General features: G+C 40.1%; 1 protein-coding gene across 2 annotated transcripts in view; it reads right to left on the minus strand.

Moving 5' to 3' along the window:
• OXR1 (oxidation resistance 1) overlaps positions 1-21,292 on the minus strand; it is a 325,549-nt gene that overhangs the window by 184,724 nt on the left and 119,533 nt on the right. The window lies entirely within an intron of this gene.

The following is a 21,292-nucleotide window of genomic DNA, read 5'->3' on the forward strand; positions in this document are numbered from 1 at the left end:
ACTCATTTTTGTAGACCAGGCTGGTCTCGAACTCACATCGGATCCGCCTGTCTCTGCTTCCCAAGTGCTAGGACTAAAGGTGTGTGCCACCACACCTGGCCTGTGTTTCACCTTTAAAGTTGTATTTTAAATTATTACTTTGTGGTGGTCAAAGCATGTTTTATCCACATATGTGTAGTGTTACAGTCACTTTTATTCTTCAGATTTAATTGGTGCCTCGGAAGCTTACTGACTTCACCTGTTATCCTAGGCTGAGTCCTGGAAGTTTTCAGCCTCCATTCAACCTAACCTAGGCCCAGATGCTTTCAACCTCTGAGACTTACTGCTGAATAAGCTCACCCTTTCTAGTTCTTTCTGAACTCTGGCTGGCTGGTTCAACTCAGCCAGTCTGGCTCAATCTTTGGCTTCTCTCTGGGCCACTGAATTGCTCTGCTTGACCTAAAAATACTCTAACAATCTGATGTGAACTTCTGGCTCCGTCTCATTCTCTGGCTTGTCCTGTCTTTACCTGTATCTCGTCTGTTCTCTCTTCAACCTGTCTCTGTAAAACTCTCCCAGTAAGACTGCCTTTGCATTCCATGTACTGAACTGCCACGAACTCAACTCCGTGTAATACCTCTCCCAGACTCAACTGAACAGCAGTCGAGTGACTGCACTCAGAGATGGGCATACCTCTGTCTTCTGGGTGCTGGGATTAAAGGTGTGTACCTTCATGCCTGGACCTAAGCTTTTCTTTTCATGAAACTTGCTCTATATAAGGCTAGCCTTCAATTCAGAGATCTGCTTGCCTCTCTCTCCTGGGATTAAAGGCATGCCTGTATTCCAGGCAGAGTAGCCATGTTGCTGGATTGAAGTACCTCTACAGTGAAAGTTGGGGAAACCTGCTTTCAGGAATGGGTCTCTCCTTCTATTATGGGGTGTAAATTAAACTTTGATTGTCAGGCTTGCATGGAAAGTATTTTTTCCTACTGAGTCATCTCTTTGGTCCACACCCAGAGTTTAAACCAGATTATTTGACTGTATAGCCACAGTATTGGCCTCTTCTTCGCTGATTCTTACTAACATGGTCCCAACTGACCAGTAACACAGAAGGACTAGAAGAAAAAGGAAATGATCTCAGAAGCTTGGGGGACACTCCCATTTGATCCTTCATTTTTAACTGCTCTCGAACTAGAAGTCTGGTTTTATGTGCATTTTCTTCTCTTTTTAACTGAAAATCCTAAAGAAATTTGCAAAAGCATTCTGCTGGAATCAAGATATTTATATATTTCCTAATCTTAAAGTCTTTGTTTTTGAGACACCAAGGGGATTTGTCATGATTCATTTTTAAAGAATTTGTTCTAGGGCCGAAGGAAGAGCAGTTTTAGTGAGCTTAATTCTGATTTCAAAAACAAATAGTATTGAAAGTTTATAGATTCAGGATTTACGAAAGTATAAAACATACAAAATGTGCAAGTCCTATTTAGTTTTTATGAGCGACTACACATACACACACACACACACACACACACACACACACACACACACACACACACACTTCCCAAGCTGAACCATACAAGGAGTTTCAAACACTGCCTTAATTTAATTTAATTTAGAATAGAGAAGTGGCATGATTAATGCTTCAATGGGAGTAATCCATTAACTATAAAAAGATATTTCAAATATCCATGAGAATGTAAATTACACGTGAACAAGATTATAACTGTGCTCATCAGTGTTTATTGATTGCTCCTTAGGAACCACAAATGACTCCCACTTCTGTCCTCTATAGCAACAGTAAGAGTTGTGTAGCGCTTTGTAATTCACACGGAACTGATGCAGGGATGATCACACGTAGTGAACCGCCACTGGGTGATAGGCATGTACTATAGAGGAAATTAAATTCAATACAAAGAAGATGAGGCCTAAAGTTAAATGTAAACTTAGATTATTGCTTTAATACTTACAAGCTGGGTGACAGGAAATCCTGCTAACACCAGCACTTACTGTGCATGCACTGCTAGGGTGGGGCCAGCTAATCCAGAGCCTGTTCACTGTGGATCCAGCCATGAACCATCCATGGGGTTGAGGTTCTTACAACTGGGTTCCTGAAACTGGTACAAAGGACCCAGCCACTAAAGAATCTGCACATTTCGGACAGAAAGCTTCTCTTAGCTTGAGAACAGCAGGACTTCATAACACAGTGACACACACAGCAGGAATAGGCGGCATAAGGTGCTGAACATGGCTTCCAAAACAAGGTGCATTTTGAGATTTGCTTGGAGAGGCATTGTGTTAAAGATCAATGCTCAAGATCACTTCTCTTGTATCCAAAAACCATACCCATGAGTTACAAATGGTAAAACCAAGGATTCAAGGCTCCAAGAGGTCAAGAGGATCAGGACGATACAAAATGGCCTCATTTGGAAGGGGCAGGTATTAGAATCCAATTGTGCCCAGGACTACAAGCAAATCAAGGTAGTTTGATTTGGGGCCCTGGCTTTCTACTGTTAGGAATTATTAGTTGTGATCAGGCCACCTTGGACCTCTCTGTCCTACAGGCTCCTGCAGATTCTTTTTCTGCCCAATTCTACTAACACATGAGTGTCTCTTAAATTCCCAATCACAATTACAATGTTTGGACTGGCATACCCTGTGATTGAAATCCAGGGTCACAGACGAGGAGGAAGGAAAAGCTGCCATGCCCATTTCTCCCACTCCCTGCCCTTCAGCTCTCTCTGTATCCTTGGCTGTTCTCTCCTTACCCCTTCTCTGAGTGCCAACTCCACCCTGGATTTGGGGAATATTCCCACTGCTCCTGGTCCTAAAGTGGTGTGAAGTCTCTTAGGAACTTTCTTAATTTCACTATGGAGATCTATGCTTGAGCTGCAATTATAGTCACCACAGTGATTAACTATTAAAGGATTACAATCCTCCCCAATGTTATAGTACTTCAATCCCCCAATGTTAAAGGACTACAGTCCTCCCCAATGTTACAGGACTACAGTCCTTCCCAGTGTTATACGACTATAGTCCTTCCCAGTGTTATAGGACTACAGTCCTCCCCCATGTTATAGGACTACAGTCCTCCCCCATGTTATAGGACTACAGTCCTCCCCCATGTTATAGGACTACAGTCCTTCCCAGTGTTATAGGACTACAGTCCTTCCCACCTCAAATATGATACACCTTTTTTGTTCTAGAACCACCATTGTTTCTTGTTATATTGAATGTGAGCTCCCTTCTTTTAAATCCCCATGGTGCTTTGCTGCCACCTGTATTGTATAGGAATCACTATAGTAGCTCTGATCATCTGTACCAGATGCCAGCTCCTAAAGCTCTTACTGTACTAATTTGCACACAATCTACTGTATGCCTATGATGAACTTGACAGTTTTGCCTTCCACAAACTTGCTAAAGCCTAATTCTCAACATATTGGTACTCAGCATCAGGCTCTTCAGGGTATAATTGGTCATGAGGGTGGAGCCTTTAAGACACTGGTTGGCGTCTTTATAAAAATGACAGGAGAGAACACCTTTCACTCTATGACTTCATGTTATGCAGAGGTGCAACGAGAAGATGGTTCCCCGCAGCAGGCCCCGTATGGATAGCAAGAACACCAGCATCTTATGCTTGGATTTCCCAGTCTCCGGAAAAGATACTTGCTGTTTAACTGTATTCTATGGTAATTTGTCACAGCTATCCAAACTGATACCAACAACTGATTTTTAGATGACAGATACAATAGTCATTTGATGTTTTAGGGGGAAAGTTGGATATTTCTACTTGCAATAGGGTACTCTGTAACGGGTTAAAAAACACAACAGGATGGTCTGTGACTTGGAGAGACATTTGGGTGCTTTTGAGTATAGTCTGTGGGCACAGCCAATTCTCATCTTTGCTGCGCTGTTTTTCTCCCTTTCATGTTTTCAAATTATTTCCTTCTTCTGTCCCATCACCACCTTTCTTAAGATGTCTATATGATAGCTCTGTAGCCTCTAGCTTGGCTCTGTCTTTGGGGAAGCCATTTCCTCTCTCCTTCTGTGGTCCATTTCAGCTTGTCCTTTAGCAACTGTATGAGAATTGTATCCTTTAGGCATGGCTGCATTTGGCAGTGACCATGTGTTACCCATGATGCTGGTATTGCAAACAGAGCAAGCCCACACCCCTGCTACTGGTCAGTGTGCTTTGTCCACTGCTGTGAACCATACAGAGAAACATTCATAGTACTCGTCGCGTCATATGTGACCTACAAAGCTGCATTCTTGGGTCTTCCTGGTTGTTTTCTACTTTCACACATGCATTGACAGAGTAGTTCACAGCTGAGGAGATAAAATTACAGAAGAGTGATATATATTAACAATGGACCGTTTCAAAAAAGTGGGTTCTTGTTACTTTCCTAGGAAGACAGCTTGGGTAGGAATAGTTCTGCTAGGGATGTTTTTACATTATGTAATGTTATGGAGAACAATGACAATATACTTCATGCTGTTGAATGTTCAAGATGTCTGTGCAAAGAAACTTGGTATCTGGTCAATAGGTGGCAGAGCAGAGAGCATGAGAGTTACAGAAACTTGTCTGTGGAGGAAGTATGTCGACATTTTAAAGAAAGCTAAATCCTGAGCTTGTGTGTGTGTGTGTGTGTATGTGTGTGTGTGTGTGTGTGTGTGTTGTGTTCCAAAGGGCCCTTTCCCAGGGAATATTCACTTACACATTATAGACAAAGGGTTCTCTCTGTGTCTCAGAAGGTAGTTGGGTGGCTTTAATACAAATTTTCAGATTTGTAATTTCCTGGTTCAACAACTTCAGTCTGTAGGCACAGCCAATGCCTGCCTTCTCCACATACTGCTGAGGGAGGGTCTATGAAAACAGCAGGCAGTACGTTACTATTGCCCCTAATAATAAGCCTTATCCACAAATCTTGGGCTTACTTTTAGGACAAAAATCAATACACAGACATACCAACAATTTGTCAATCGTGTGTTTTCCCTAAACTAGTACTACTTATTATTGCAGACATATTGAATAATTACCACTTCTCCATGGACCCTTCCTCATTTGCATTCTATAGTTTTAATATCAGTCACTTGTCTTACATGTACTGGCCAGATTTAATCCTGACATATCCGTATGCATTGCTCTATTTTGTTCTCTGATGAACAAATTTGATCAGTGTAGTTCATGACTGACGCAGCTTATACAACTCAGCACATTTCTAAGTGGTGATTTGTTCTTCTTGTTCCCAGGCTTTTTCTTCCCAGTGTTCTTATCCTAGAATACTTGAATCATACATGGAGACCAAGGACAAGCGATCTGTTCTTCACACAATTTTCATAAAATGGTTTTGTTGTCTAATTTTGTGATGTCCCCAGGTCCCATCATGGTCAACTGTTGTGAATGACACAGGTTCATGTATTTCTGAAGTGGCCAGTAAGGCGTAAGAATGGGCAAACTTACTCTCATAGCAGGAAGAAAATAACAAAGATGGCCTCCTCCTCAGATCCTTCTCAGCTGCATCTCAGGCTATTGACATTCTATGCCCATTAAATAGAATCACAGAAATCCTCGGAGGCAGTAAGAGTTCAACTCCAGCAGAACAAAGAATATTGACCAGACCCTTTCAGTTGAACGTGCAAAACTGGATGTCCCACAGGGAGTAAGGAAGATGCTGCTTTTGTTTTTGGAATTCTGAGCCCAATAAAGAAGAAGGAATAAATAGAAGGGCAATTATAACGACTCTTTGAGATCTTTGGAAGCAAAGAAAATCTGAGTTTATTCTGCATTTGAGGAAGCTCTCTTCTTTTGTGCTTTCTTGTTTTGCTGGTTTTGTTTGTTTGTTTGTTTGTTTGTTTTATTAAATGGAATTGAACATCTGATAAACTTTTAATTTTTTTCATATTAAAAAAGAAAGATACTATGAACTTTCACAGCCAAGAAGAAACCAAGGACATATGGCAACTAAATGCAGCTTGGGATCTGGATATGATCCTAGAACCCCAGAAACTGGGGTACACTAAGGTTTTTTGTTACTCACACTGAACTAGCACTGCACCTATTGGGCTACCCTCCATTTACTTAACTCATAATTTTGCCAATATTTATAACAGATACGATGACTTTAAATTCAATGTGTGTTAGTTTAAAAGGCCCGTTCTTGCAAACTAATTTATGTGGCTTTTCCCATTCTGTGCTCACAGAGATGCTCATTTGCTTATTAAAGATGACATATTTTTAATTCAAATAATCAGTTGTCAGTGTTTATAGTATTTAAAGCTAGAAACCACAGAACTAGATTTCTGTGTACACATACATAGAACATGCAACTGGAACACTTCCTCCTTTCATTTTTTAACAAATAGAAAAGATATCATTTTTATTATTTGTTTTTCTAATTTATTCACTTTATATCCCAATTGTAGCCCCCTCCCATATTTCCTCCAGATCCCACCGTCCATCCCTTTTCTCCCCACCCTCTCCCCTAGTCTTCAGAGACGGGGAACCCTCCTTTCCTACCATCTGACCCCAGCCTACCAAGTCTCATCAGGACCGCCTGCATCCTCTTCCGCTGTAGCCTGGCAAGGCCACACAGCCAGGGTGAGGTGGTGAATGAGCAGGTAACAGAGTCCATGTCAGAGACAGCCCTGCTCCTCATATTAGGGGGCCCACATGGAGACCGAGCTGCCTATCGACTACATCTGAGCAGGGGCTCTAGGTCCTCTCCATGCATGGCCCTTAGTTGGTGCATCACTCTCTGCAGTCCCCTCTGGGCCCAGATTTGTTAGCTCTGTTGGTCTCCCTGTGGAGCTCCTGTGCCCTCCAGGACCTTCTATCCACAACTCTTCCATAAGACTCCCTGCACTCTGCTCAAAGTCTGGCTCTGAGTCTTTGGCTTTGGCTTTGATCCCCTTCCGGGTTGCATCTTTGAGAAGACATCTGTTTCCTGTTTCCTGTTCTCTCTTTTCAAGCGCTTCCAGTGTCTACTTAATTTGCCGTTCTGAATGAAGATTAAACATCTTCCCCAGCGTCCTCCTTGTTATTTAACTTCTTCATATCTGCAGCTCATAGTATAGTTATCCTGTATTATATGGCTAATACCCACTTACAAGGTAATGTATACCATGAGTGGCTTTCTGGGTCTAGGTTACCTCACTCAGGATGATCTTTTCTAGTTCCATCCATTTGCCTGAAATTTTCATGATTTCCTTGTTTTTAATAGCTGAGTAGTATTCCATTCTCCCCCGTCCATCTCTAGTTTGTCATCAATTTTTCCGGATTTATGATCTTCATCTCTCTGGGACCATGTTACCTCTCACGTTAGGTACTCTTTGTTCTTCATTAGAATGATTTTGGCACTTTGCCTTTCAGTTAATGCCCACTGCATGCTTACTGTGGGACAGGTACTGGTGAATAACTTATAAGCACTATAGCTTACAAGCCTGAGTGGTCAAAGAGAGTATTCTCTACTTTCTTCGAAAGGAACTTAGATGTCAGGAAGGATAGATAATTTGTCCAATCACAAAGGGCCTAGGACCCAAACCCAAGCATACATTACTCCAGAATCAATTCTAAAAAACAATATGTCACATGACATCTTTTATCCATTACTATTCACATCTATAATATTCTTCTCTACATAAGCACACATGATGCTGGGGTCAGGTCTTTATAAAGCGAAACTATCAAAATCCTTCCCAACTTTCCAACGTGCTGAAGTTAGGTCTAAGTTTTCAAGTACCACACAGAAGTCCTCACCTGACTTTTCTTCTCCCTGACAGTGTCTCAAACCCTTGCCAGTACAAGACCACATGCATGTGCCACCATACACAGCTTGGGGAAGTTATTTAAAACAGGATATAGTAAGTTGCTTGTTTACAACAGCATCCCAGGCACCCTGTTCTTGGAGTGCATGCTATTGTGCTGCTCTTGATTCTATTGAAATAACACGAGAAGATTGCAAGGCCCAAACTACCTTATTGCAGAGGAACCTGTTTTGAATTTAAGATGCTCTAAAAATATAGTAGCAAAATTCATTTCTCAGAAGGGACATATATATATATATATATATATTCTCCAATACAATACCAGAAATGTTTGATCCTTATACATCAAGGAACTATGAGAGAAAATCAATGGCTTCTCTGCCAATATGTATTAAAATTTAAGCAACAAAACAACAAACAGAGATATTAAAGTGCAGCTGTCTGGAGGTCCCACATCTTGGTACTCCCATACTTAGAAAAGAATCTGATCTCTAGAAAAGAGTGGCTGGAGCATCCTTTTCAAATTCCTCACTAGGGAACTGGCTGCAGTCTATCCTCCTTGCTTCCTCAATGACGACTTCCCATTCTAACCCACTCTGTTACCACGTCCACTACATGCCAAGTATTCTGTTTTCTTTCTTCTTATTTGTTTTGTTCAACCTAGAATGCATATGAGAATAAAAAATACACAAAGCAACTAAATAAACACATAGAATTTATAAAAATGGCCAAAACGACCTGAGAGAAATAGGATGCCAAAGCTTTCTGGCTATAACTATGAAAAAAGTAGAGTACATATCATTTAAGAAACACCAGTTATTGATCTACCCAAATAATAGTTAAATGAGATTTCCTGTAATTATTTTCTTTTTTAAAAAAAATTTTTATTAATTTATTCTTGTTACATCTCAACGGTTATCCCATCCCTTGTATCCTCCCATTCTTCCCTCTCTCCCATTTTCCCCTTACTCCCCTCCCCTATGACTGTTCCTGAGGGGGATTTCCTCCCCCTGTATATGCTCATAGGGTATCAAGTCTCTTCTTTGTAACCTGCTATCCTTCCTCTGAGTGCCACCAGGTCTCCCCCTCCAGGGGACATGGTCAAATATGGGGCACCAGAGTACGTGTGAAAGTCATACCCTACTCTCCACTCAACTGTGGAGAATGTTCTGTCCATTGGCTAGATCTGGGTAGGGGTTTGGCTGGTGCTATAGTTTGAGTGGGACCCTTGGGCCCAAATCTGTCTATCATAATGTTCTTCTTGTAGGTTTCTAGGACCCTCTGAATCCTTCTACTTTGCTATTCTCCCATGCTTCTCTCACCTAGAGTCCCAATAAGATGTCCTCCCCTCTGTCCCAGTTTCCTGGTAAGTGAAGGCTTTCATGGGACATGCCCCTTGGGCTAGTATAGAGATATAAGTGAGTATATACCATTTGAGTCTTTCTGCTTCTGGGTTAACTCACTCATTATGAAACATATACAAAAACAGATTAATAGAAAATATAACTTTAAAATCAGCAGATTAATTTTTCTTTGTGGTGTTTTACTATTATGCTGTTCACTAACTCTTCATATTAATAATCCAAAGTTATTAATTGTGGTAAAATTTGTTTCAAAAGTTGGAGGGCTAGACTAGGTAAAGGTATGTGTCTTCTAAACTTGTGGACCTGGGTTCAATTGTCATAACCCATGGCAGAAAGAGAGACCAGGCTTCAGAAAGTTGTCTTCTGATCCTACACTCCCACACATACAATAATAATAATTAATAAAATTAAAAATTTCAAACAATGTTAGAGGAAGCAGCATTAGAACTACTTTTCCCCAATTGTTCTAGGTTTTCTATTTTCCTATGTTATATTACGGGTTACGATTATAAACATGATGAATAACTTTATTGAGAAACATAAGTACTAAAGTATTTTCACATGTAATGAAATATATAAAGTGGAAAGGAAATTGTTTAAAAGGAAATTGTGGTGGTTTGATTGAGAATGGCTCCCTAGGGTCTAATAGTTGAATGTCAGGTGGCCAGTTAGTGAAATTGTTTGAGAAGGATTAGGAGGCGTGGCCTTCTTAGAATGGGTGTGGCATTGTTGGAGAAAGTGTGTATCTGAGGGTGGCCCAAAGTGTGTCTCTGTCTCTCTGTCTGTGCCTCTCCCCACCTGTTGTCTGCAGATCAGAATGTAAAGCTCTCAGCTTCTGCCCCAGCACTGTGTCTATGTGTTTGACATGATAGCCTGGACTAACCAGAGAAACTGTAATCAGCCCCCAATTACATGCTTTCTTTTAGAAAAATTGCCTTGGGAAAAAAGAGTTGCCTTGGTCATAATGTCTCTTCATAGTAATAGAAAAATTAAGCTAGAAATGCCCATAGTTTTATTTTGGAATGTGTATATTATTTTAAATTTTTCTTTAAATCTATACCCTTAAAAATGACATGCTAATATTATTTCCTGTCACTATGATAAAAAAAATATCCCGACAAAAACTCAGGGAAGAAAAGAGTTATTCAGGTAACAATTACAGGTTACAATTCCATTACTGATGGAGAATCAAGGCAGGGACTTAATACAGCTAGTCACATCATCTCCAGTTAAGAAAAGAGAGAAACAGATGCATAAGAGGTTCTTGTGATCAGTCCTTTCATTACATGTGTGCAGTCCAGGGCCTAAGGCCAGGGAACGGAACCACCCACAATGGTAAATTCATCTCACCTCAATTAATGAAATCAAAACAAATTCCCAAAGACATACCCACAGGTCCACCTGATCTAGACAATTCTTCATTCATGTCAAGTTGACATTTAAGACTAACCTTACATTTAGAAATACTAGAAAATTTAGAAATATTTCACTGCCAGAATTACTATAAATTCTGTTCTTAAATGTTGAGAATAATAAGGTTTTCTTAATAGTCCATCATTTTCTTCCATAACTGTAGTTACAGTTCAGTGAAAATGAACATTCATAGAAGTGCTATGGGTGGAATGGACACATTTTGATGACTGATAGTGTTGAAATACTTACTCCAATGAGATCTTGGCAAATTTCAACCATAATTATGATTATTTTTCAACCATGAACAATGCCATTTTAATTATCCCACAATTTAAACCAACATAAGCTTAATTAGGCAGTTAGAAATCGTTACATAAATTGATAGGTATAATTTGTTTTTAATAAGTGATAAGACTATTATGCTCCAACTCAAATACAAAGCCACCACAATTTGCTGACAGAACCTCAGGGTTATTGACATTCTTTAATCCATTTGTCACAGCTATGATTAAGCTGTGTTTCTTGATCTGACTTGATTGCTTCTGACGGAGAATAATAACAGAATCAGGGCAAAAATGAAAGAAGCAAATTGACAAAACATGGTGCTAGCCACATGAAATCAGAGTTGGCACGCTCACAAAGTACGTCATAAGCACCACCAATCAGCAGATATCAAATCAACACTTTTCATCCTTTTTTAGTGTATTTTCTGCTACTTGGTAAAATTTAGTTATTAAAGTTACATACATGTTTAGTGTTTTTTTTTTAAATCTGATTTCCTTTGAAGTGAAGCTTTTATATTTATTCTAGAGTTTAAAGGTGCCCTTTTCTTGTAGATTTTCTTTGACTTCTTGATTTAAAGTTAAATTGAAATAGGGTAAATAGGAATTATGTAAGAGCCCAATTAAGTACTCCCACTATTACTATGGAAATCAAGGTCCCCTCTTTGGGTTCATAGTCTCATTAATAATAGGATTTAGAAAGGAAGGAAGCCTGAGCATAGTTTTATTTATTTTTTATTTATTTATTTATTTTAAAGATTTATTTATTATGTATACAGTGCTCTGCCTGCTTGTACCCCTGCAGGCCAGAAGAGGGCACCAGATCTCTTTATAGATGGTTGTGAGCCACCATGTGGTTGCTGGGAATTGAACTCAGGACCCTTGAAAGATCAGACAGTGCTCTTAGCCTCTGAGCCATCTCTCCAGCCCAAGCATAGTTTTATTAGCGAGTCAGAGAACAACGGGTGACAGAAGTCAGCAAGCAGCTTTAGGACACAGGAGTTGCTGCACGATGGAAGGGACTTAGCTTTGGAGAAACAGAGAAAGCCTGGAGTATCCTGGGAAGCAGACTGAGACCTTGGACAACATCCAAAAGAAAAAAGATAGAAAGAAGAAAAGGAAAAGTTACACTTTTTGAAAAATTAACAAAACCAGGAAGGCCTGGCCTGTCAAGACTAAAGCTCTGCAAGAGGCAGGATTTTGAGAAGGATAAGTGTATGACTTCATTAAGGAAGTAGTTGCTCCTTACACCTCATTAGTATATTTTGGTGGACCTGCCTTCCTCTGAGGGATGGTCTCATGGTCAGGTGATTGACAACCCCAGTGGACTGACTCTTAAGGAAGGAAACACTTGTGTGTAATGTTCCAACCTTCACCGCAAATTGAAATATCCAACCTTTACCCAAATTCAGAGGCAGATTCTATCCTAACCAGAAAGAAAGCTTTTCTCTAACAGACGGTCATACATCCCTGGTATCTATTCTCAACGTCCCCCAAGGCCACCCTACTGCCTCACCACAGACACTCACTGACTTAAATGCTCCTAAACTTGTATTGATGCTAACATCCGTGTAGTCTATAAAACAACAACAACAACAACAACAACGCTTAGATCCGATGCTTGGATTTTTTACATATATACCATCAAGTTCCACCAGCTAAAAACTTGACCTGAGTACTTTTACATATGTATACTCCCTGAAATTTATGAAAAGCTTGGGTCCTTTCAGGGATTTCTGGCTTCCACGGATGACAAATAACTTCAGCCACGAAATAATTTCCTCTACCATTCCTGTGACCTATAAAACATGAGAAATCATCAAGCTGTCAGGACTAACTTCAGTTCAAAACAAAGTCATTTTTCTCAGCAGCATAATTTAATTGGAGCCCTCCGAGCAGTTATCTGTTTTGGTTCCTGTGCTCCGAGTCAGTGACCTGTCTGCCAAGATGGTTCTGCTGACTAAATCACCGGGACTGTCAGAGCCCTCACATGAAGAATCTTCTCGCCTGAAGACAAAGTTCCAGTTGACTGGTGACCTATTTTCAGGCTGCAGAATGTGTCACCTCCAGCCACATTAGCTTTTCCTTTCTTTCTTTTTTAAAACTTCTGTTACAGTATTTTCTTATTAGACATGATCTTTTTTATTTATTTATTTATTATTTTTTGATTCTTATAATTAAAATGTCTGGCTTCAAAAACATAAGTATACCAGGAAAGGGATGGTATGTTTAAATGTCTGCTCTACTGCAATTAAAAGGCAGATAAATATGCTCCTTGATGTTCTCCTTTTAGGGTTTCAAAGCTAGTTATTACTGCTTTAATTTCACCAACCACCGAGAAGAACTCCCAGGAGCCCCTAATTCTGCAGAGTCTCATTTTCAGTGTATAAACAGATTAGAGAGAGGGAGTTAAACGTCTGCATTTTGCTGTGCTTCATTATGTTGGCACTGCTGAAGGTAGTCCAACCTGAAGGACAAGATTGGAGATTTCACACTTTCACTAAGTGGCAAAAAAAATTTAAAGGATATTTTAGATATTATTTAGACATTATTATTATTATTATTGTTATTATTATTTTTACTATTATGATTATTATCATCATTAGATTATTATTATTAGATATTATTTAGACATTATTTGGCAAATAGGGTAGATTAAAACAAAGATGTCTTCCCTTCTCAGTGAGATTCAAGCATCCTCCCTTGGGCCCTCCTTGCCTTCTTTGAGTCTATGGATTGTAGCACAGTTATCCTATACTTTATGACTAAAAGCCACTTATAAGTAAGTACATACTATGTTTGTCTTTCTGAGCCTGGGTTACCTCAGAATGGTTTTTCTAGTCCCATCCATTTGCCCACATATTTATTGATGTCATTGTTTTTAATAGCTGAGTAGTATTCCATTGTGTAAATGTACTATAGTTTTTTTTATCCATTCTTCAGTTGAGGGACATCTAGATTGGTCCCAGTTTCTGGATATTACAAATAAAGCTCCTATGAGCATAGTTGAGCAAGTGAAAATAAGAATAAGCTAAATATAGAAAATATAAATATAAAGAAAACAGAATAGACATCTGGGGTGGATGGATGATAGGAGAGGGGTGGGAAGGGGAACAGGAGGGATCGAGTGTGAGGAGGATGGCAGGAGAGAGAACTGGAATCAATGGGGCCATATGTCTTAGACAAACTAGAAATCTAGGACAAAGGAAATGGGTGGGGGAGGGGAGACAGAATCTACATAGATCAAGATAGGGAGCCTGTTTCATGATGGCAGGATCATGGTAGCTACACCATACACACAACAAGTTCACTAACACTCATTGAGAATGTGTGAGTTTCAGGAAATATAATAAGCACATCATTCATAATATTTCATTTATACCTCAAAGCAACCCTTTAGTAAGTATCAGATGTATTTCCTTTTCCAATGAAGGCACTGAGCTTTGAGACCCTAACGATCCTATATGTGATCATTTAGCTAGGAGGAGTGAGGAGATCCAACTTAAACATCCATGTGGGAGGTCAAGTTCCTCTTCACTAATTTGACTGCTTTGATAGCAGAAAGAACAAAAACCAATGACCAAACAAGCAAACAAACAAAAACCCAAGTAAACAGAACCCCACTGAATGGCCACACTTCAACTGTCAACTGATAAAAATCACTTGGGATTTTTGCTAGTCTCCTTGACTTTCTACAGAGCAAAGGCATGCCCATACCACTCTAAGCAGACAACAGCTATATTTGGAATAAGAACCCGTAGCTCATTCTGGAATTTGTTATCTTCTCCCCGATATTGAATTTCGCTGGCCTCCACCCACCTGAGCCCACATGCCTCGGTCTCTCATTGTTACGAATGAATGCCATCCTGGCATTTTCCCCTGCAAACAATGCCGGGTGCTTGCGGGTCCTTCAGGTGCCATTCAGTCTTTCCTTCTTGTCTTCATGCTACAAGTACTAATTCCATTAGTCTCTTTATAAATTAATTCTACTGGAAAGAAAACAAAAGACCAACTGTGGCAAAAATCCATTATTAATACATCCAGAGCCCAGTAATTGAAACAAGCCTAGCTGACATCTCAATGAGAGATGAGATATTGTAGCTGCTAAACTGCTCATAACAGTTGTCTAATATTTAAACACATTTTTTGTGAATAACCTGTCACCTTTCTCCATTAACCTAATTTATTGTTTTTTTCTAAACTACCATCCCTTGACTAATGTGTTAAGATCTGATAATATAGTCTTCATCTCATTAGAATAGGAGCTCACACAATGTTTGCCCGTATATTCTCGGCTCTTTGGATGTGGCTTGGAGTATCACAAGCATTCAATAAATTTTTACTAAATTAATAAATGAATATATCCATAAGAGAAAGGGCATAAGTAGACAAGTTTGAGTCTTATATACATCCCCCCAGTAAAACCAGAATTAGTTTCTCTGACTCTGACTAGAAAGGAGAGTACAGGGAACCCTGAATGTTACCTAAACAGGATATGGTGTTAGAGTGCAATTAGCTTAGGGTAGCAGGTAGACGGTAAAGCCTGACCCGTGAGAAGAAATAGCGGGTACGAAGGAGTAGGTAGGCTGCCTGCCCCACATGGCCACCTGACGCTGGGAGGACAGGACCTCGGTTGAAGCAAGTTCAGAGGCACAACCCCAACATGTGTCAGCCAAGGAGTCTCCTAACATGACCTACCTGAAAACCCTGTGGACAGACAAGCTGGGTCTATGATGCTTCCCCCTACCATGTGAAGTTGCCGGTAGTATTCCCACAGCCTAAGAGATAATAGGGGACCCTGCTCCTCTGGATATTTATATGGATATAATTCTTTTTAACCTTCGGGTTAACATTTTTATTGTAGTATTTCCTTTTAAAATTCACCCAAAACAAAACACAAGAAAAGAACAAAACAAAACAAAACAAAACAAAAAAAACCAAACAAACAAAAACAAAAACAAAACAAAACAAAACAAAAAAAACCAACCAAACAAAAACAAAAACAAAACAAAACAAAACAAAACAAAAAAACAAAGAAAAACAAAAAGAAAGAAAGAAACAGAAACAAACCAGAAAACAGGACAATGGCCCCGGAAGGAATGCACAATTTGTTTTAGTTTACAGCACAGAGATCCTTCTCTTAATGAGAGTTCTGCTTTTGGTTGCAGCAATAAGTGAAGGAAAAAAGCTCCTGCCCTTTACACCGTCTTATCAGGCCTCTCCGAGGAGGCAGTAATCCTTGTCCTTTAGCACCTTGATGCCTCCCAAGCTCTTTGTTACGCAGCATTATTACTACATTGCCATGGTCTTCCTCTCCTTTGAGAAGAGTCACATGGAAACCTTTTCCCACTTCCCCTAGGCCTCCCCAACATTAACTTAGCCCTCCAACATGCACTGTACCCTCTCTTCTCCTAGAGGCAGGTATGTCAAAACAAGAAGGTCAGGGCAGTGGGTCGTTAATAAAGCCAAAGAGGAGAGCGGTACTGGGCTACTTGTGGAAGCAGTAAAGAATCTCTGCACGTCATTGTGAGCTGATGCATTTCTGCATCTTTACAACCTCACAGCCCTCCAACCCAGTCTCCTCTGCCCACTCCTGTGCGTTTACTAGTTCCTTCTCCTTCACGAAGAAGACTTTGAAGAGATTCTGTCTTGCTTTCTACTCCCTGGTGTGCCCTGAAACCGGCCAGAGATGACTGCTTTACCTCCACCCCTGCCACGCCCACCTCTCCATCCATAGACAAGCACGATGTCTCAGGTGACAGCAGACCTGGGTCTCATTCTTGCTCCATTCTAAGAGTGGCCCCGGTACAGCTTCCAAACAGCAGGCAACAGTCAGGACCAGTCAATGTTGTGTCTCACTCAGTGACTGATGGCAGGCACATCTATCTGCCCAAGAGCTGTGCTAATTCTGACTGTGAAGTAAACATCCTAAGTGTGGAAAAGGGTACTAGCCCCTTCAGCGACAGCCACAGAAGCTGATGGTGATGCATGAGTTCTAGCTCTCATCAGCCAAGAAGAATCAATCACAGAGTTCCTTGAGCCCTAGAGAGAGAGATCATTCATTTTTGGATTCCCTAAGTACAGCTTTCTTCAATATCGTTATGCCAAATCTGAAAGAAAAAAAAAGTTCAGAAGTCTATACATATGATTCTCTGAATTAAGAGTGGTAGACTAAATAGAGAATTACTACTAAGTTTAAGTTTGTTTCACATTCCTTAAGTGGAGGTCATACTTTCAAAGGATGCATTTGTTGAATATATATTGTTAACCTTTAATATATACTTGAGAATAAACAAAAACTGCAACAGGAAAAAATCTCCTCTTTTTTTATCTATTTACCTGTTAAAGATAGTCCACTAAGGTAATGCTTTACTTATTATTCTAGTTCTAATTAATGACTTTCTTTTTTAAAGGAATAGTTTTAGGCACTGGAGGTTCTCTAACAAGTCCAGTGATTTCCCCCCCCACCCCCAACTTTGAGCCACAAATAAGTCATTAAGAGACTATGAAATCAATTTAGTGAGATGAAATTCTATTTAAAAAACAAAATGGAATGGAATAAAAACATCAGAGAGTCAGGCACAGTGATGCAAGCCTGTAATCCCATCACTTTGGGAGGCAGAGGCAGGCAGATCTCTGTGGGTTCGTGGGCAGCCTGGTCTACAAAGTAAGTCCAGGACAGCCAAGGCTACAGAAAGAAACCCTGTCAGAAAAAAATACAGAATAAAATAAAAAGAAAGAAAAGAAAAAAAGAAAGTAAAAGAAAAAATAAAAGAATAAACAAATAAAAAGTATTTTCAGGGAAATGTGTCTGAGCTGTGTTTGTATTTGAGCACGCATTCACTAGAGGTGAGTGAAGTTTCCCAGACACGATTCTGGCAGGTCTCCAGACGCCTGCCCCTCTGCATCCCACCTATAAAAGGGAGTAAGTTCGTCCCATTCACAGTGCTGAGCACAGTGTAATGTGGGCAGAAAACCGTGGTCTGGACTGATTTTAGGTGTCCATTAAGAACAGGAAATGTTCTTGGTTGGCTATGCAATAGGAAGTCAGGAGAGCCTGAGACCTGGACACAAATGACGTGGCATAGAGACAGAGTGACTTAGGTGGCAGGGTGTGCAAGCGGCTTCTTGGAGCTAAGGGAGGACCCTGCAGAGCAACCAGCCAGGAAAACAGGAGCAGAGTTCTACAGTAGAAAGGATTTGTATCCCACCAACAGGGGGAGCTTAGAGGCATCTCTTTTCCTAATCCACAGAAGCACCCAGCCTAGCAAGTGTGTTCATTTGTGATACCCTGAACAAAATCCCAGCTGCCCACGTGGACTGCTGCACCTCAAGCTGAAAATGCAGAGATACACTCATTTCGTCCAACTCTTCTACTGCTCAGTTGAAAAAGTAAGGACCAAATCATATGCTCAGAATTACACTTGGTGAGAAAGGCTGGCAGAAAATGCTCTAACCTGAGACACAGTACTGGCCTGGTGACTTCTTTCGACTTTTGAAAGTTCAAATGAAATTCCAGGTGTTTCATATAGACAGAGAGTAGTAGCTTTCCCCTTACTAATATATGGTCTAAATAAGTAAAATTTAATATGTATTCAAAGACTGATTATTTCATAAAAAGTGAGTTTACATGGTAGCAGATTTTGATACAATGTTACTTTTAATAAACATCTTTTAGTAGGATTAACTAAGGATATAAGGCAGGCATGTGCACAAAATAGGACATACGTATTATACAGAAGCTTGTAAAAGATAATTGAGATAAAAAATCAATTTCTAGAGAAACTACTTCCACCTCTCACTAGCCTAAAGAGGGACTTCAAATAGTTCTAGCTCTTGTTATGGAAAATTCCCCTAGCTTGACTGAAATAAGGAGACTGCAACACTGTGGCATGCCATAGATTAACATAGTTGTAGTACTGTCCTGTGCCACCAGAGGGATCCCTGTATTTTTCAGTTGTGCAAACCCTGAGTTGAAACACTCACTGAAAGAGACCTTTCAAGGAAAGCACAGAATGCCTGGCATAAAAGTTGATTGGTACAGTTTCTTTCCGTAAGATTATATAGCACTAAAATGTCAGTGCACTATGCCATGCATAGAAATGTCTCTGGTCAACTCCTGTGGGGACTGGCTGGCATCTTGCTCAGTTACAAACTTGACTCATAAGTGAGGAAATATTAAGTGAATTTTGTCTGCAAACCCTATTATATATGACTTATGGCTCCTTCTTTTACTTCTTTTAGACACGGCTCATCTGAAAAGACAGTGTACATAAGAGTTGTTCTGAGGACTACTTGACATAGGACATAAGAGCTTAACTTATTCTGGAATGGACTGGAAATTACTAATACACAGTGTGGTGGTCATCCATGGTTTTCAACCCCACTACATCTATAAAAGTCTGCGTGGCTGGGTACAGCTGTGAGGGTGCTCTCTTGGTTAGATCTTCAGAGATGGGTATATGCCCATCCTCGTCCTGATCTTTTGAGGCACACCTGGGCCACACCTTCCAGTTGGCAGCCTAGATAAAGAGCATGGAACAAAGAAATGGTTGCAGCTTGCCTGCTTGCCCTCAATCACGCTGCAGAGTTCCTTACTTCAGCAGTATTACAGCCTACTTGTTCAGGATTCTGGGGTGGACCGAAGACCAGCTAAGACACCCAGCCTTGTGGACTGAATGACTACAGGATTCTTGGACTTTCTGTCAGTAGGCAGCCATTGTTCGACTAACTGGACCATAGCCTGTAAGGGACACTAATAAATCTCCTTCAAATATGCATTCATTCTTTCTGTTCTGTTCCTCGAGAGAATCGTAACATAGATGGAACTTTTAAATGCTGTTGTTTTGTACTGATAGTGTTTTTTATGAAGGGACACTGAGATAGAATTTGTCTTATGAATAGAACTTTCAGGCACATAGGTGATATATTTTAGCCTTTAAAACCAAGGTTTTGAGGGCCAATTTAGAGTAGAGGTGATATTGACACAATAAATTTGAGAATTCAAACAACTCCTTCAACACAGCATTTAAATGTGTCATTTGATACTGATAATAAATCAAACTGTTGCAAATTCAGTAACTAAGAACTTGCCATGAGGCTGGGAAGATGGCTCAGGGGGGTGAAGGGCTTGTAGTGCAAGCATGAACACTCAGATCTCCAGCAGCCCCAACCAAGTGGGGCAGCACACGCCTGGAACACCAGCACTTAGCTGGAGGAGACAAGCAGATCCTAGAGAATGGCCAGTCTTGTTGACACCCTGCGTCATGAAGTGACATCAAGAACAATAAAGGGAGACACTTGAAGTCAACCTCTGGATCTCCATGTAAACACACAGGTAAGTGCACCCAGTACACATATACACAAGCATGTACACACTCACAGGTAAGTTACCCAATACACATGTGCACAAGCATGCGTACACAGGTAAGTGTAACCAACACACACACACACACACACACACACACACACACACACACATGCATGCACACGATAAATAAACAAGTAAGTAAATAAGCCACAGCTTGTTTTCTGAATTTAAATGTCAACTTTTAGATTTCTATTTTCTATAGCTTTGGTCTTGTGTTCACTATGGTCAAGCTTGTTAGTATCCCTCCCTTGCTGTCATATTTAGAAGGAATATTACATTTGTAAGATAAATTTGATTTTCTGAAAGTAAAGCACTCACTCGTCTTAATCAGTTCATAAATCAGAAAAGTATAGAAGGCTGCATTTGTGATGGAGCGCAGGAGGTAAGGATCCTAGCAAGCAGGCAGTGACATAAACTGTATGGTATTTTCTGGTTGATTGATTATTTTTGAACTATGCTAACATAACTTTTGAAAGTGAAAATATGCACCTGTCGGATGCACTGTCTTTCATCAATCAAAAGTATCCGGTGATAGGTACCCCAAAGAACACCATGTTTCCTACCTGCTAAAAAGCAAGCCTTGAAAACCTTAATCAGAACAGAGGGAGCTACAAGAAGACCAAGGACGAGGATTTGAAGTGGGCGCAAGCCAGAGAAGTCTCACGTGGCAAATTCTGAAACAGCACCCAGCCTGCATGAGGCATGCCAACAAGCTCAAAGGAAGAAAAGACTCAAAGAAAACTGAGTATGTCCTAGACTTTAACACTAAAAACCCACTTTCCTAGATATAAAGTCTGAAATATCGGAAAAAATATTGTCATCTTCAGGCAAACAGCCCATATTGAAGTTGTGGGGTTGTAGGTACCAGAAATATTCAACATCTTTAATAGAATTTTGATTTATTAAATCCCAAGTTACCATTATAAAGACTAAAACATGACCAAATTCCCTCAAGTAAAGGAGCACACAGGACCAAGAAGCCACCATCTTCCTTTTTGATGCCCACGACTTATCATTATCTTCCGTGTAGCCATGTATATACCCTTTGTCTCAAATTTACCTGAAATTTTAAAAACTGTTATTGTTGAAAAATTAATTCATCCAAAGACCTGCTGGAAACGCAG

The sequence above is a fragment of the Acomys minous genome, assembly GCF_964271855.1.
Source record: "Acomys minous genome assembly, chromosome: 12".
Taxonomy (NCBI): Eukaryota; Metazoa; Chordata; class Mammalia; order Rodentia; family Muridae; genus Acomys; species Acomys minous.